Consider the following 13870-nt stretch of genomic DNA (forward strand, 5'->3'; position numbering starts at 1 on the left):
GACATATCAGCAAGTTCTTAAATCTTTTGAATCGTCAAGGGACATTGAAATACGTTTCTCTTGCCATGCCTCTTCTTTTTAGGAAGAAGAAAATACATTCCATACCAATTAGCCCTAGGTAGGGTTCATCATTGGTTTATTGCATATTTCCCCACTGTTTTTTGATCTTAATTTTACTAGAAAAGATGGTCCTTAAATAGTAAAACTGTCATTATGTTATATGTGGATTTAGGAAAATCACCAAAATTAACTTGGCTCTGTTAGATTTCAAGCACTTAGTGACTGTATAATGAAAGGCAAGGGAAATTTTGGAAAGAAGTAAAAACACACTCAAAACTGATATTGTAATTTCTAAGGCTATAGAATGATACTCTTATGAAATAGATGATGCTAAAATACTGAAATTAGAAAGAATTGTTAGTAGATTTTTTGAGGTTATTAAAACTATTAAAAATGCAACTAATCAGTTTCAGAGTCTGAAGTACTGGTAAAATTGGTATGATGCCAGAAAAAGCATGCCTCTTGTAAAAGTTCTTTTGGTAAAGCAAGTGAAGGGAGGCATTAAGTTTTTAGTATAGAGTCTCAGCCTTTAGTAGGCAAAATAATTACTGGATGAGTTTATACAAGTTAGAGATTTTGGCTTAATTTCCTCCCTCCTCCCAGAGTTTCAGATTCTCTAGGTCTTGGGTGGTTGCTTGGGACTGTGCCTTTTTAAAAACGAAGCATCCTTACATAATCCTAATGCAGGTGGACATGGGACTGCTTTAGTACTATTAAAAGTCAATTTCCTGGCCATTTGGATAAATCTCAGTATCACAGTATTTATTAAAAGAATCCAAATTGAAATTAGTATGTGCTGTATTATACCTTTTTATAAGTTCAAAACAGAGTTGACTTGTACCCTGTTAGAAGACAGAATAGTGATTACAATAGTCCTCGTTGCTGGAGGACTGTGAATAGAAAGGCATGAGGGGACCTTCTGCGTTTTGGGAATATTGTATTTCTTGATAGGTACTGGTAAAATAAGTGTTTTCATTTGTGAGTAGTATGCCTTGTATATGTATGTTACACTTCATTTAAATAGTAGTTAATTGCCTGAGTGCCTGTAGTCTTTCTTTTGAAAGACAAGTCAATATTTCTGAATAGCTGGGCCACCAACTACTGTCTGTGATAAATTGGATTTAATAATAATGCAAACGATAAATTGGAATTTATGTAAATGGATGACTATAAACCTAAGCCTCACTTAAAACAATCTGGTATTACAGTGCCACTGGTATTTTTTGTTTTAAGCTAAGTATATTTTAAAGAAATCATATAAAGGTTCCATAAATGGGGCCCCTGGGTGGCTCAGTCAGTTAAGTGACTGACTTGAGCTCAGGTCATGAGCTCAGGTCATGATCTCATGGTTTACGGGTTTGAACTCTGCATTGGGCTCTGTGCTGACAGCTCAGAGCCTGGAGCCTGCTTTGGATTCTGGGTCTCCCTCTGTCTCTGCCTCTCCACAACTTGTGCTCTGTTTCTCTCTCTCTCTTTCAAAAATTAAAATAAACTGTTGTGCCCAGAATTCGTGATCCCCAAAGACCACCAGGGAGCCGAGAGCCTTTATTCGAGCTAGCTTGAGCTCAATCCCCTACGTGCACCGACACAGCGGTGAGATACCGAAGAGAGAGCGAGTTTCCAAAGCACAAAGGTTTTATAGGGGTCTAGGGGCAGTTGGTGAGGTAATGGCTGTGGCCTCAGCCGATTGGCTGGGGAAGGGTCGGAGTCCTGTTAGGCAGGTCACTGGGCGTGTTTTGATTGGGAAGTTTGAACGGGTGAGCGGGAGGTTACTCAAGGGGAGGAGGCGTGGTCTGAGGTTTCTGCGATTTTCCCGGAAAGGGGGTGTGTCGGGGACACAGTCACTCAAGGTGGAGGACACAGAACAAGATGGAGTCAGCTGGCGTAGGTCCACTCTTTCATAAACATTTAAAAAAAAAAGGATTCCACAACTATTGAAAGTGATGGCCTTGTAAGTGTGTCATTATTTTATTGTTTTTATAGATATTTTTCTTTGTAACATGTGTGATGGTGTGGTTGGTCATTTTGCTTTGATGTGCATGCTGTTATGAATTTCTTTGAATTATTTTCTAGTTTCTTTAAAATTTTTTTTTAACGTTTATTTATTTTTGAGACAGAGAGAGACAGCATGAATGGGGGAGGGTCAGAGAGAGAGGGAGACACAGAATCTGAAACAGGCTCCAGGCTCTGAGCTGTCAGCACAGAGCCTGATGCGGGGCTCAAACTCATGGACCGCGAGATCATGACCTGAGCTGAAGTCCGACGCTTAACCGACTGAGCCACCCAGGCACCCCTCTAGTTCCTTTTTATCAGAAAAGGAATTAGAAAGTTTTTATAAAGTAAAATAGATTGTTTTCTAATCCTTTTATTTTTTTTTCCCATTTTCCTTTGTACCTTTAACATGAGAATTGTCTTCCTCATCAAAAATCTGTCGAAGATTTTCATCTCTTTAGTCTCTATGATGTCATTTATTTTATTTGTTTACCAATAGACATCACACACAGCTTGATTCTTTTACTTGTTCAGTGGGACATCCTGAAACCCATTCAAGCAGTTTGTTTTTGAACATTTCCACACACTTGTTTCCTTTTAGAGACATGTAGGGAAGGATTGTGGAGATGGCCTGTGGATCCTGTCTTTAGAGCCACATACCAGAGAAGTTTGGGAATGCAAAGCTGGGGAGCAAGCTGCAATGCTCTGCTTAAAAAAAAACCATGTAGACTACTAAGAAGTTTGAGTGGAAAGGGAGTGAGAGGTGAGGCACAATGAAGTAGAAGCCAGAGACGGTGGATTTAAAAGGAAAGCATCTCTTAAGTGGGAAAACTGTAGAAGACCAAAATATTCCCCCTGAAGAAGAGAGAATTAATGAGTACATAATAGCTACTTTGAAATATTTTGTGAATGTTGTGTAGAAGATGCAGTAATTTTTTCTGCCACTCAGAAGAAGTAATTAGAAACATTGGGTATCAGTTTGAGGTAGAATACTTTTGATCAAATATAAGAAAGTTTTTCTGGAAATTATAACCATCCCAGTGGGGGGGGTTAGTGCCCCACTGCTGGAAGCAGTAAGACATATTTTAGATTACTAACAGTAAGCAGTGTTGTGGAGGGAGTTACTATTTAGTGAGAGGCTGGACTATATGACCTTTGGTGTCCTTTCCAATTCTTGGATTCTGTGATTTCATGAGGAACAGTAGAGATGTAGTTATAACTTAATTAAAAACAAGGACAGTCACCCCATTCCTACACATTCTCACTCTCTCCAGAAAAAGTTAATCGGTCTAAACCACTTATAAGAGGAATCTGATTAATCTCTGTAATTTAATGTTGTATGAATAATATTATTCATGGTAGATTATGCAAGATAAAGAGAGAATAAGCAATGACAGGATAAATATATATATATTTTTAATGTCTATTTAGTTTTGAGAGATAGAGACAGAGGGCAAACAGGGTAGGGGAAGAGAGAGAGGGAGACACAAAATCCGAAGCAGGCTCCAGGTTCTGAGCTGTCAGCACAGAGCCTGACGTGGGGCTCGAACTCACAAACTGCGAGATCATGACTTGAGCTGAAGTCAGACCCTTAGCTGACTGTGCCACCCAGGCACCCCAGGATAAATATTTTTGATTGAGATATCACAAATGGAGGACAATATACTCAACTCTATTGTAATCATGAATATCTTTTTAAACATTTAATTATAAACATAAATTTTCCCTCAAACACACTATGAACTCATGATGGGCTTCAATAATTATTTTATTTCAATTTAACAAAATTATTAGCACAAGTGACCCAGTGGTATTAAAAGATATTTTAAAGGAGCTATATAAACTAATTTAAGATTCAGATTGAGATAAAATTTTTTTCATAAGAATTCATTGGGGATGGTTATTTTTATGTTATTCTGATCACAAAGCATATATTCATTTTCTTTTGTGTTCGAAATGCTGTATTTGGTGTAGATTTTATTATGCTAGTGGGAATTTTAGTTCTCAATTTGTGTTAAGCAGAGTCTTTACGAAGAGGAAAGCATAAAATATATCTATAATTGTAAAGACAGTCAGTGGCAACTTGTGGAAGATTTTTCCATTAAGAAGGACCAGTGAAACCCAATAGAGTAAGGGTGTATAAATTTCTAAGCGATTCCTTTGATTTGATTTGACAAGGAATAAGTATTTGTAAATAAAGCTTGCAGAAATCAAGAAAGCTTATTATTATGACAGTCTTGCCATTATTCCTTTTCCCACATGACAGTATTTGAGTTATTAAAATAAATACCAGGGGCTAGGGCTAATGCTAGAAATACTGAGAAACAGGTCATAATTGGTTCAAGCCCATCCTTCTTCCTCTATTCTTTTCTAGGAGTTAAGAGCCCAATGTCCTAAGTACCTAATGTATAGATAAGCCAGACTTGTGACCCATGTTTTAAACCATTCCCCAATTATCTTTGGGTTTAGTTTCTCAGAAGACTTCTCTCTGAAACTGAGCTGATAAATTAGTTCATGTGAAGATAATAAGATGGTCCAGTCTCCATTTCTGGCCTTGCGATAAAATTCGAAAATAGATTGTCTTGTATTGATTCATATATTTCTAGATTTGCAGAGGGGTCATCTTATTTCAAATATTATTTCATAGATGAATAACTTGAGGACAGGATACTTAAGTCAACCTAAATAATTCTTCTGATTTTCTTTCAAGACATTGTCTGCTGATAATCAAATCTGTTAGTAGTCAGATATGCAAAATGATGCTGTATGTTCACAATAGAGGAAATTGTTTAAAACAAAATCTATTGTTGACTGGAATATGAGGATATAAATATATAGTCATCTACAATACTGACGGAAATTTATATTGTTACAGATGTCTTGAAAGTAATCTGAAATCTATTAAAAGAAAAATATGTATACCTTTGACATAGTAGTCCCCACTTATAGTGATCTAGCTCATAGAAATGAAACCTTCAGTATATAAGGATCTAGTAGCTATTTATTGCAGCATTATTTATAGTGACAAAAATCTAGAGATAAGTGGAATGTCTTTGGTAGGACAATAGTTAAATTCATTAATTCAACAAATATTAAACACTAACTATGAGCCAGAGCTACTTTAGATACTTGGGATATATTAGTGTACAAAACAGTTGAGAGTGAAGCTTACATTATAGGATGGGGGAGAAAAACATAAAAGATCACATTGTGAAATGAGTATGTGTATAGTATGATTAAATGAGATGGTAGTGATGTAGGTTGACAATTTAAATAGCATCTTATGATTGCCTATTTGTAAAGGTGACATTTTAGCAAGGAATTGAAAGGAATTATCAGAAAAATAATCCATACAGGTACCTGGGTGGTCCAGTTGGTTGAGCATCCAACTCTTCATTTTGGCTCAGGTCATGATCCCATGGTTTGTGAGATTGAGCCCTGCATTGTGCTCTGCACTGATAGTGCAGACCCTCCTTGGGATTTTCTCTCTCCCCTTCTGTCTCTGTCCCTTTCCTGTTTGCATGCACACTTGCTCTCAAAATAAATAAACAGTAAAAAAAAAGAAGAAAAATATTCCAGACAGAGGGATCAAGTTGAGCAAATGCCCCAAGGAAGAAACATCTATGATATGTTTTATGTGAGGAAGTGCTCTGAATAAGGAGGAGAAGACCAGGAGATACATCTGGCTTCACAGTAGATGACACCACCCATGAGACTGGGTGGTGTTGCCAGTGGAATGAGAAGATGTGAGAACAGGGTCCTAGACTTGCACCTTGGAGTACTCAAATACTAAGAATTTGGGGAGAAGCAAAGGAGACTGAATAAGAACAACTAGTGAAGTAGAAGGAAAAGCCAAACTGAAGATGGAAAACTTGGGGAAAAAAGTGAAAATCTAACAAGCGAAGGAATTAATAAATAGGATTAAGTGCTATTGATAGAGTAAGTAGGATGGGGACTGAGAATTGGTTATTGATGTAATGATGTGGAGGTCATTGGTAACCTAGATGAGAGCAATTTTAGAAGACATAAGGGGGCACAAGTGTGATTAGAATGAATCTGTCTTAGTTAACTTTGGCTGCTATAATGAAATAGTATAAACTGGGTGGCTTAAACAACAAACATTTGTTTCTCATAGTTCTGGAGGCTGGAAGTCTGGGTTCAGGGTGCCAGGAAGCTAGGGTTTTTGATGGGTGCCCTGTTCCTGGTTTATAGATAGCAATCTTGCTGTGTCCTCACACAGCAGAAACAGAGCTAGCTAAGTCTCTGGCTTCTTATAAGGGTACTAATCTTATTCACAAGGACTCCACCCTCATGATATAATTACACCCCAAATGTTCCACCTTTAGGTATCATTGCTTTGGGATTAGGGTTTCAACATGAATTTGGGGGGAATACCAATATTCAACCTACTGCATTCCTCCCCTGTACACCACCCCCAGCCAAATACATTTATTCCATCCCAGCAGCTCCAAAGTCTTAACTCATACCAGCACCAACTCTAAAGTCTAATGTCCCAAGTCACTTAAATATCTAAACCAAATATGAATGAGACTTGACGTATGATTCATCTTGGAGCAAGTTGCTTTCCAGCAGTGAACCAAATATGTTACATGCTTGAAAAGTACATTGGTGGGCCAGGCATAGGATAGACAATTCCACTCCATAGGGAGAAATAGGAAAGAAGGAAGGAGTGATGGGTCCCAAGCAAGTCCAAAGTCTGGCAAGACAAGCTCCAGGAGATTTTAAGTTTTGAGAATAATCCTCTTTGACTTGATGCTTTGCCTTGATGCTTTGCCTTCCAGACCCACTGGGGTAGCAGTCATGCTTTTTGGATCCACTACAGTGGAGGTCCTGCCCCAGCAGCTCTGCCAGGCAGGGTCCCTAGGCTTCTGCTGACCAGTTCTTCCTCTACTATTTTGGGTTGGGTCCTGTCCTCATGGCTTTGGGCAGAGGTCATCTGGCCTGTTGAGAGTGAGGTAATGGTCCTGCCTTTTCAAAATGAGGAGGGTCTTGATCTCTGAATTGCCTTCAGGGTCATTCTTCCTTTGTTTTGAAGAATAGTGCCTATGTGCAGCTGAACAGCTCTGTGGTTCTGTCTCATACAGTCTGTGAAGTTTGGTAATTTTCATTTCTTCCCATCTCCTTCCCTTTCAATTAAACATACCAAGAGATCTATATTTACTAACTTGTAGGGATGTTCAGGATATATTATGGATGAAAACATGCCTGGTTCAGGTCATTAATGATCCTATTTCAATATAAATAATGAAACAAATGAAAAACCCCACCTGGCATTATGTATGTGCTTATATATGTAGATACATATTTACATATGTCTGTGAACAAGAAGAAATGGATGAAAGTTGCCACACTGTTAATGCCAGTCACTTGTTATGAGAAGGGGGGATGATAGAATTAGAACATGGGCAATGTTGGTAAGGGATGTTGTTTGGCTTTGTCTTTAAACATCTTTGTATTTATCATTTTGCTTGCCTCAAAGAGCATGCATTAGAGTTAAAATCTGAACTCCATTTACAGAGGTAAATGAAGGTTAAGCCAAACAGTTTAGTGATTATCACAGATTTGAGAAATTATGATCCAGATCAAGGAATTACAGCATATAATTGAGAACTTGCAATAAAACTGGACACTAACAAAATGATTCTTATAGAACTGTAAGAACACAAATAGTCTCATATTTATAAATAGTCAACCTGAATTGACACCGCAGAAAATGAATACACGGAGTCTTAGGGTTTGCACTTCCTCTGACCAGTTCATCTTGAGACCTCACAAGGAGAAAGCCACCAATACAAACAAAGCCAGGACAGTTGTAGCTCTCTTGTCCATGGACTTTGGAGACTGAACCATCACAAAATTATCCATAAAAAGACTCATTTTTTGAAAGGATAAAAATTGCATTTTATTTAAGAATATATTGCCTATCTGTTACTCTTCCTGAGTTCTAATGAGAAAGACATGCTCAAAATTTCAGGATCTGTGATTGAAATACATGTCCAGAACTAAAATAATTTTAGAGAAATGTACCATTTACCTAACTTGGATGGAGACACCCATTTACATAGGTGTATAATGATCAGGATTTAGAACTTGTCAACTTTTTTTAAGTGCCTCTAGGAGACTGACAGGTAACTGAGTCACAAAGATAGGTTGAAGAAAATAGAGTGGCAGTGTTTGTCATCTTGGAGCACACTTACTCCATTAAGATTTATTTTAACACTTTGAAAGCTAAATCATGCATTATAGACTGGGTAAAATTCTTCTTTTTTTACAATTTTAATAGGCCCATGTGGTGTTTTTAACAGGGTGCTGTTGACATTTTTGGTGGGCATTTCTTCCTTGTAAAGCAATGTCTTACATCTTGCAAGATGGTTATCATTATGCACCCTCTGCAATTAATTGCACATAGCACCCCACCTCCACCTCCACTCTCCCACCCCTGGATATTACAACAGTCACTGTCCTCCACATTTTCGTGTGTCTGCTAGGAAGAGAGCTCCACTCTGGGCTATGAGCCCAACATTAGGGTTAGGGAATAGTGTTATATTTTTTAGTAATATGTATTGTTTCAGCTCGACCAAACTCAAAATGTTGAACAAGTCATTTAATTTTGCTTTTGCCATTGAGATCTGTGACATTTTGTGATGCATGTCATTAAAAATTGTTTTAAATGATTGTTTATTTTTGAGAGAGAGAGAGACAGAGCACAAGTGGGGGAGGGACAGAGAGAGAGGGAGACACAGAATCTAAAGCAGGCTCCAGCCTCCAGGCTCCAAGCTGTTAGCACAGAGCCTGATGTGAGGCTCAAACCAACAAACTAGGAGATCATGACCTGAGCCTATGTCGGATGCTCAACCACCTGAGCCACCCAGGCACCCCTTGATTCATCTTTGAAAAGAGACTTTACCTCTTTTTTTTGACAAAAGTCCATTAAAAATGTTAGAGTTTATTCCTTTAGCGAAATATTAATTATGTTTATATATTTCTTATACATTTGAAAATGTTCCAACAATTCATTAAAAGTTGATGGGTTGTCCCCTCAATTAGGTACTCAAAAAAACCTTACTGATTAATTTTTTAAAAAGCTAATAAATCACAGAACTGTTTAAGGAAAAGGAAGTGAACTAAATCTATGACCTTTCTGGCACAGGCTTCACTCCCATCAACAGAGTTGTACATTTATGGTTCAATATAAATAATAAATAACAGTGGGTGACAAACCTAGAGGGAGAAAAAAGCAGGAGGTGAGGCATTCTATAGTCTTGCCGTGCATTATCTTCAACACATTTGTTGCATTGTGGTTTTTTGAGGACTAGGCTTCCAGAGTGTTGCTTGCTAATGGATACTAACTAGAAGGTGAGAAATCTCCCTGTCACTTACTATGGTCAGAGAAGGAAAAGATATTTGTTGAATGGTTAGACACACATCCAGTAGTCGACTGACTGCCTAATACACAATTTATTGGAAAGACTTGAAGCTCCCCCACTGGACAGAACTTGGTTTCATGCATGTGTTGATACCATTGCTAAACCAAAAAGTAGATGGCAGGAGAGGTATCCTGAGGATAAGGAAAGAGCATACTTTTGCATTCAGCAAAGACCTGGATTTAAATACCAATTATGTTACACATTTACTTTGGGAAAGATAATATTTCCACAGAGGCCTTCTCATATATTTCTCCCTCATTTCTTAGGACAGTCATTGGAGCTAATGTCTGCAGAATGCTCACTTTTTTTCCAGCCTTTCTTTTCTGTGTCTCTTCTCCTTCCATTTCCTTCCTTTTCCTTCCATTTCCTTCCAAATGTTACATGTTAGATTTCACTGTAATGCGCTGATGTATTCCCATACAAGTAACAAAGTTAACATTGGAACTAGAAATGATTTTCCACATCAGCCACATATTTTTTTAGCAATATTAAAATAAATACATGGTAGTGTGTCTCAGCTTGTAGCAATATGGAAGTGTACTCCTTTCTTAGGAATAGCTCCCTAGATTAACTTAATTTCTTAGCATCAGTTTCTTCATGTTGTTGTACACAGTGATATAAGAGGTTTGTCTCTTGAGGAGCTTCTGTAGTGATCATAATAGCTTGTGCAGGGCCGTGTATAATAACCATTTACAAATAGTAACTTAATGGATCGAATATAAAAAGAAATAGAGGAAACTCAAAACCTTTTCTTTTTTTGAGCCTGCTATCCAGATGTTCTGCAAGAAAGAATTCTATTGTTTGTACTTTGCCATGGGGTCCATCAGATATCCTAGAACTCTAGTTCAAAGTATATTATTACCTTCCTATTTTTATTACTGGTTTTTGAAGTTTTGGAAATACTTAGCATTGAGTCCTTTAGTTCATATTAGATCTTGCCAGGCCTGTATTACGCTCTCTAGGGTACCAGATGAATGTTGAATTACCAGAGTATCTAAAAAGCAATGAAATTCTGATAAGGAAATTTCCAATCTGCTTCTTTCTATAAAGCACATGATGACATATATATGTACATATATATTTTGTATATAAATTTTTATACTGTATAAAGTTGAGTTAGCTTATTGTCAATAATAATTTTTTATAAAGTTATCAAGAGAAAGTCAGTGTTGTTGAAAGATTTAAGTGGCAAAGAGAAAGTATATAGTACAGGGAGAATGTCCTAGAATATTACTGACTTACGAACATAACGTGTGTGCCAGGAAGCTCCTTTTTATTAAGGAACACTTATTCCATTTGAAACAGGCATCATATTTTATGTAAAAATATCTGAATATTTTTCTCTAAATTTAGATTGATATTTCATATATTTGAGTAAACTGTAATTTTACTTTGGTACTCTTAGCAAATGCATTTTATGTTTTAATTATGAAATATTTGCTGAAATTTAGGGAAACTCTTGATGTTTGGAATCAAGTTGACTTGAAGGGTAGAGGAGAAATTTTAATAATTTTGGCAAAGGAGATTTTATCCATTTCTAGCAATAAGTTATGCCTATGATAGCGTGCTTGCTGTCCCATATCAGGCTAAGGGTGCCATTCATGAATAAGTCATGCTTTGTTAATGTGTTTTTTTCCCCCCATGCAGTACTTGCAAGTTTTATAGACAGATCAAGTAATACGTCTTTTTTAAAAAAAACATAGAATATGAAAAGGGCAAGTTCCAGTATTAGGTGGTATGTATATCTGTATACCAAGCTTTTTAAGCTCTTTGCCATGCTAGGAAAGCAGGATTCAGTTTGTTTTTATATAACAATTTTATTAAGCTTACTTTTAAATATAACAGCTTTACTTATTTTTAAATTTTTTATTTTAAAAACTAATTAATTTTTAATTTTAATTCTAACTAGACTTTATTCTTTAGAGAAGTTTTAAGTTCACAGAAAAATTGAGGGCAGGGCACAGAGATTCCCATGTATCTCCTGCTTCCACACATGCACCTCTTCTTTCCCCCTTTATCAACATACTCCACAAGAATGGTACATTTACTACCAATGATGAACCTGTATTGACACATTATAATTACCCAAAGACTGTAGTTTACATTAAGATTCATCCTCAAGTCAGTATATGTAGCATTTTTGTACATTTCAGTGTGCATGTTACAGAGATCTGATGTTCACTTGTATATGTAAACCTGTATATGTATATTTTTAAAAATTTCAAATAATTTTTTTTTATTTTTAAGAGAGAGAGAGAGAGAGACAGAGACAGACAGAGTGTGAGCTAGGGAGGGACAGAAAGAGAGACACAGAACCTGAAGCAGTCTACAGGCTCTGAACCATCAGCACAGAGCCCGATATGGGGCTCGAATTCACGATCATGACCTGAACCGAAGTGGGACGCTCAACTGACTGAGACTCCCAGGCAAGCCAAAACCTATATATTTTTAAATTTTCCTGGAATTTTCTTCTTTGTGGGTTATTTAGAAGTGTGTTGCTTAACTTCCAAATATTTAGGGATTAGTTCTTATAAATTTCTGTTACTGATTTTTAGCTTAATTATACTATAATTGTAGTAGTTTTCTATGGAAGCTATGGAATAAATTATAGTAAACTTAATGGCTGAAAACATTACAAATTTATTATCTTTCAGTTCAGTAGTTGAGGATTATGAAGTGGTTTCCCTGGGTGAAAATAGATGGATGAATGGATAAAGATAATGTAATATATATATCATGGACTATTATTCAGCCATAAAAAAGAATGAAATCTTGCCGTTTATAATGACCTGGTTGGAGCTAGGGAGTATAATGCTAAGCAAAGTAAGTGAGTCAAAGACAAATACCATGTGATTTCACTTATATGTGAAATTTAGGAAACAAAACAAATGAGCAAAAGAAAAAGAGAGACAAACCAAGAAACAGACTCTTAGCTGTAGAGAACAAACAGAAGGTAAGAGGGTAGGGGGATGGGTGAAATAGGTGATTGGGAGTAAGGTGGTGGTGAGCCCTGACTGGGTGTTGTTTGGAACTATTGAATAACTCTATTATATACCTAAAAGTAATATTACACTGTATGTTAACTATACTAGAATTAAAATGAAAACTTAATTAAAAAATTTTAAAAAGTCCCCAACCCATTTATATATTGTAATGAAAGATGTTACTTGAAGGACAGTTTATGCACAGTATAGTTTGAAGCATTAAGCATATGACTTTTTGTTTTGTTTTGTTTTGTTTTGTTTTGTTTTGTTTTGTTTTCTTTTCTTTTCTTTTCTTTTCTTTTCTTTTCTACAACTTGAATATTTATTGAACAGATACTACTAAAATACCTAAAACACACGGGGTACTTGTGGGCACATCAGTAAAGATCACATTGTTAAAAAGCCTGCATTTTTACCAGTGCACAGCTGCAACACTGCATAAATGCTACAGGTGCAGAGTACGGTTTTCTTGCTCTATTTACACAGCTGATATACCTATTCTAACAAAGAAGGATGTGGAGGAAAACGCACAAGAAACTCAGGCCAGTAAGGGAGCAAGAAGAGAATGAAGAAGTGCAGTGTGTGCATCACCAGTGTTAATAGTCAGAAGCAGAACAGTACAGAACAAAGCTTGCTCTCTCAGAAGAAGAGCTACAAGACAGTTAAATAAAAATTAAGGTGGGCCTTCAGACTGGCTCATACAACAACAATCCATGAGTAGATGGTATTGTCTGATTATATCTTTCTTTATCCATTTCACTGGGAGCTGGGACAGAAATGTTAATTCTACACCTTCCTTCCTTCCTTATTAAAATTGGTAAAAAAGAGCACTCTACCTTTAAAAAAATTTTATAAAGACATTTTTTCCAACTTAATTTTTGGGAAAGGTGTAATTTTCATACTCCTACTCAGATGCCAGGTTTTTTTTTTTTTTGGATTTTTTTGAAGAGGACATTTATTTTAAAAGTTTGCCCCCCCAAATATCTTTTCAAACAAAAGAACTAAAAGAGACCCCTAAAAATGCCTGTAAAATTATTGTTTTTCTTTCTCTAAGCTAGATAGGTGAGGCTCCCAAAAAGAAGTAAGTAAATAAGAGTTTTGTGGTTGCTCCCGCTCCAGTGACTGTGTGTCCATGAGTGCCAACCAAGAGATGTAAGTCTCTTACTCTCTCTGGTAGCATTTGTCCAACCTACAACACTGAAGAAGAAAGCCACACTGAGGACACAAGGAAACAAGTCAATCCAGTCTAGAGAACAACATTCAGGCAGAGTACCAACACCTTCATAGAACATGGAAATAAAAAGGAACTCCATCAGAGCTACCTCGCCAAGAAGCATGTTGAAAGTCCAAAATAACACCGTTCATCAGTGCCTCAGGTCCTGTGGT

General features: G+C 36.7%; 1 long non-coding RNA gene across 2 annotated transcripts in view; it reads left to right on the top strand.

Moving 5' to 3' along the window:
- Positions 1 to 13870, top strand: part of LOC106968797 (uncharacterized) — a 231146-nt gene that overhangs the window by 175966 nt on the left and 41310 nt on the right. The window lies entirely within an intron of this gene.

Source organism: Acinonyx jubatus, chromosome A1, assembly GCF_027475565.1.
Source record: "Acinonyx jubatus isolate Ajub_Pintada_27869175 chromosome A1, VMU_Ajub_asm_v1.0, whole genome shotgun sequence".
NCBI lineage: Eukaryota > Metazoa > Chordata > Mammalia > Carnivora > Felidae > Acinonyx > Acinonyx jubatus.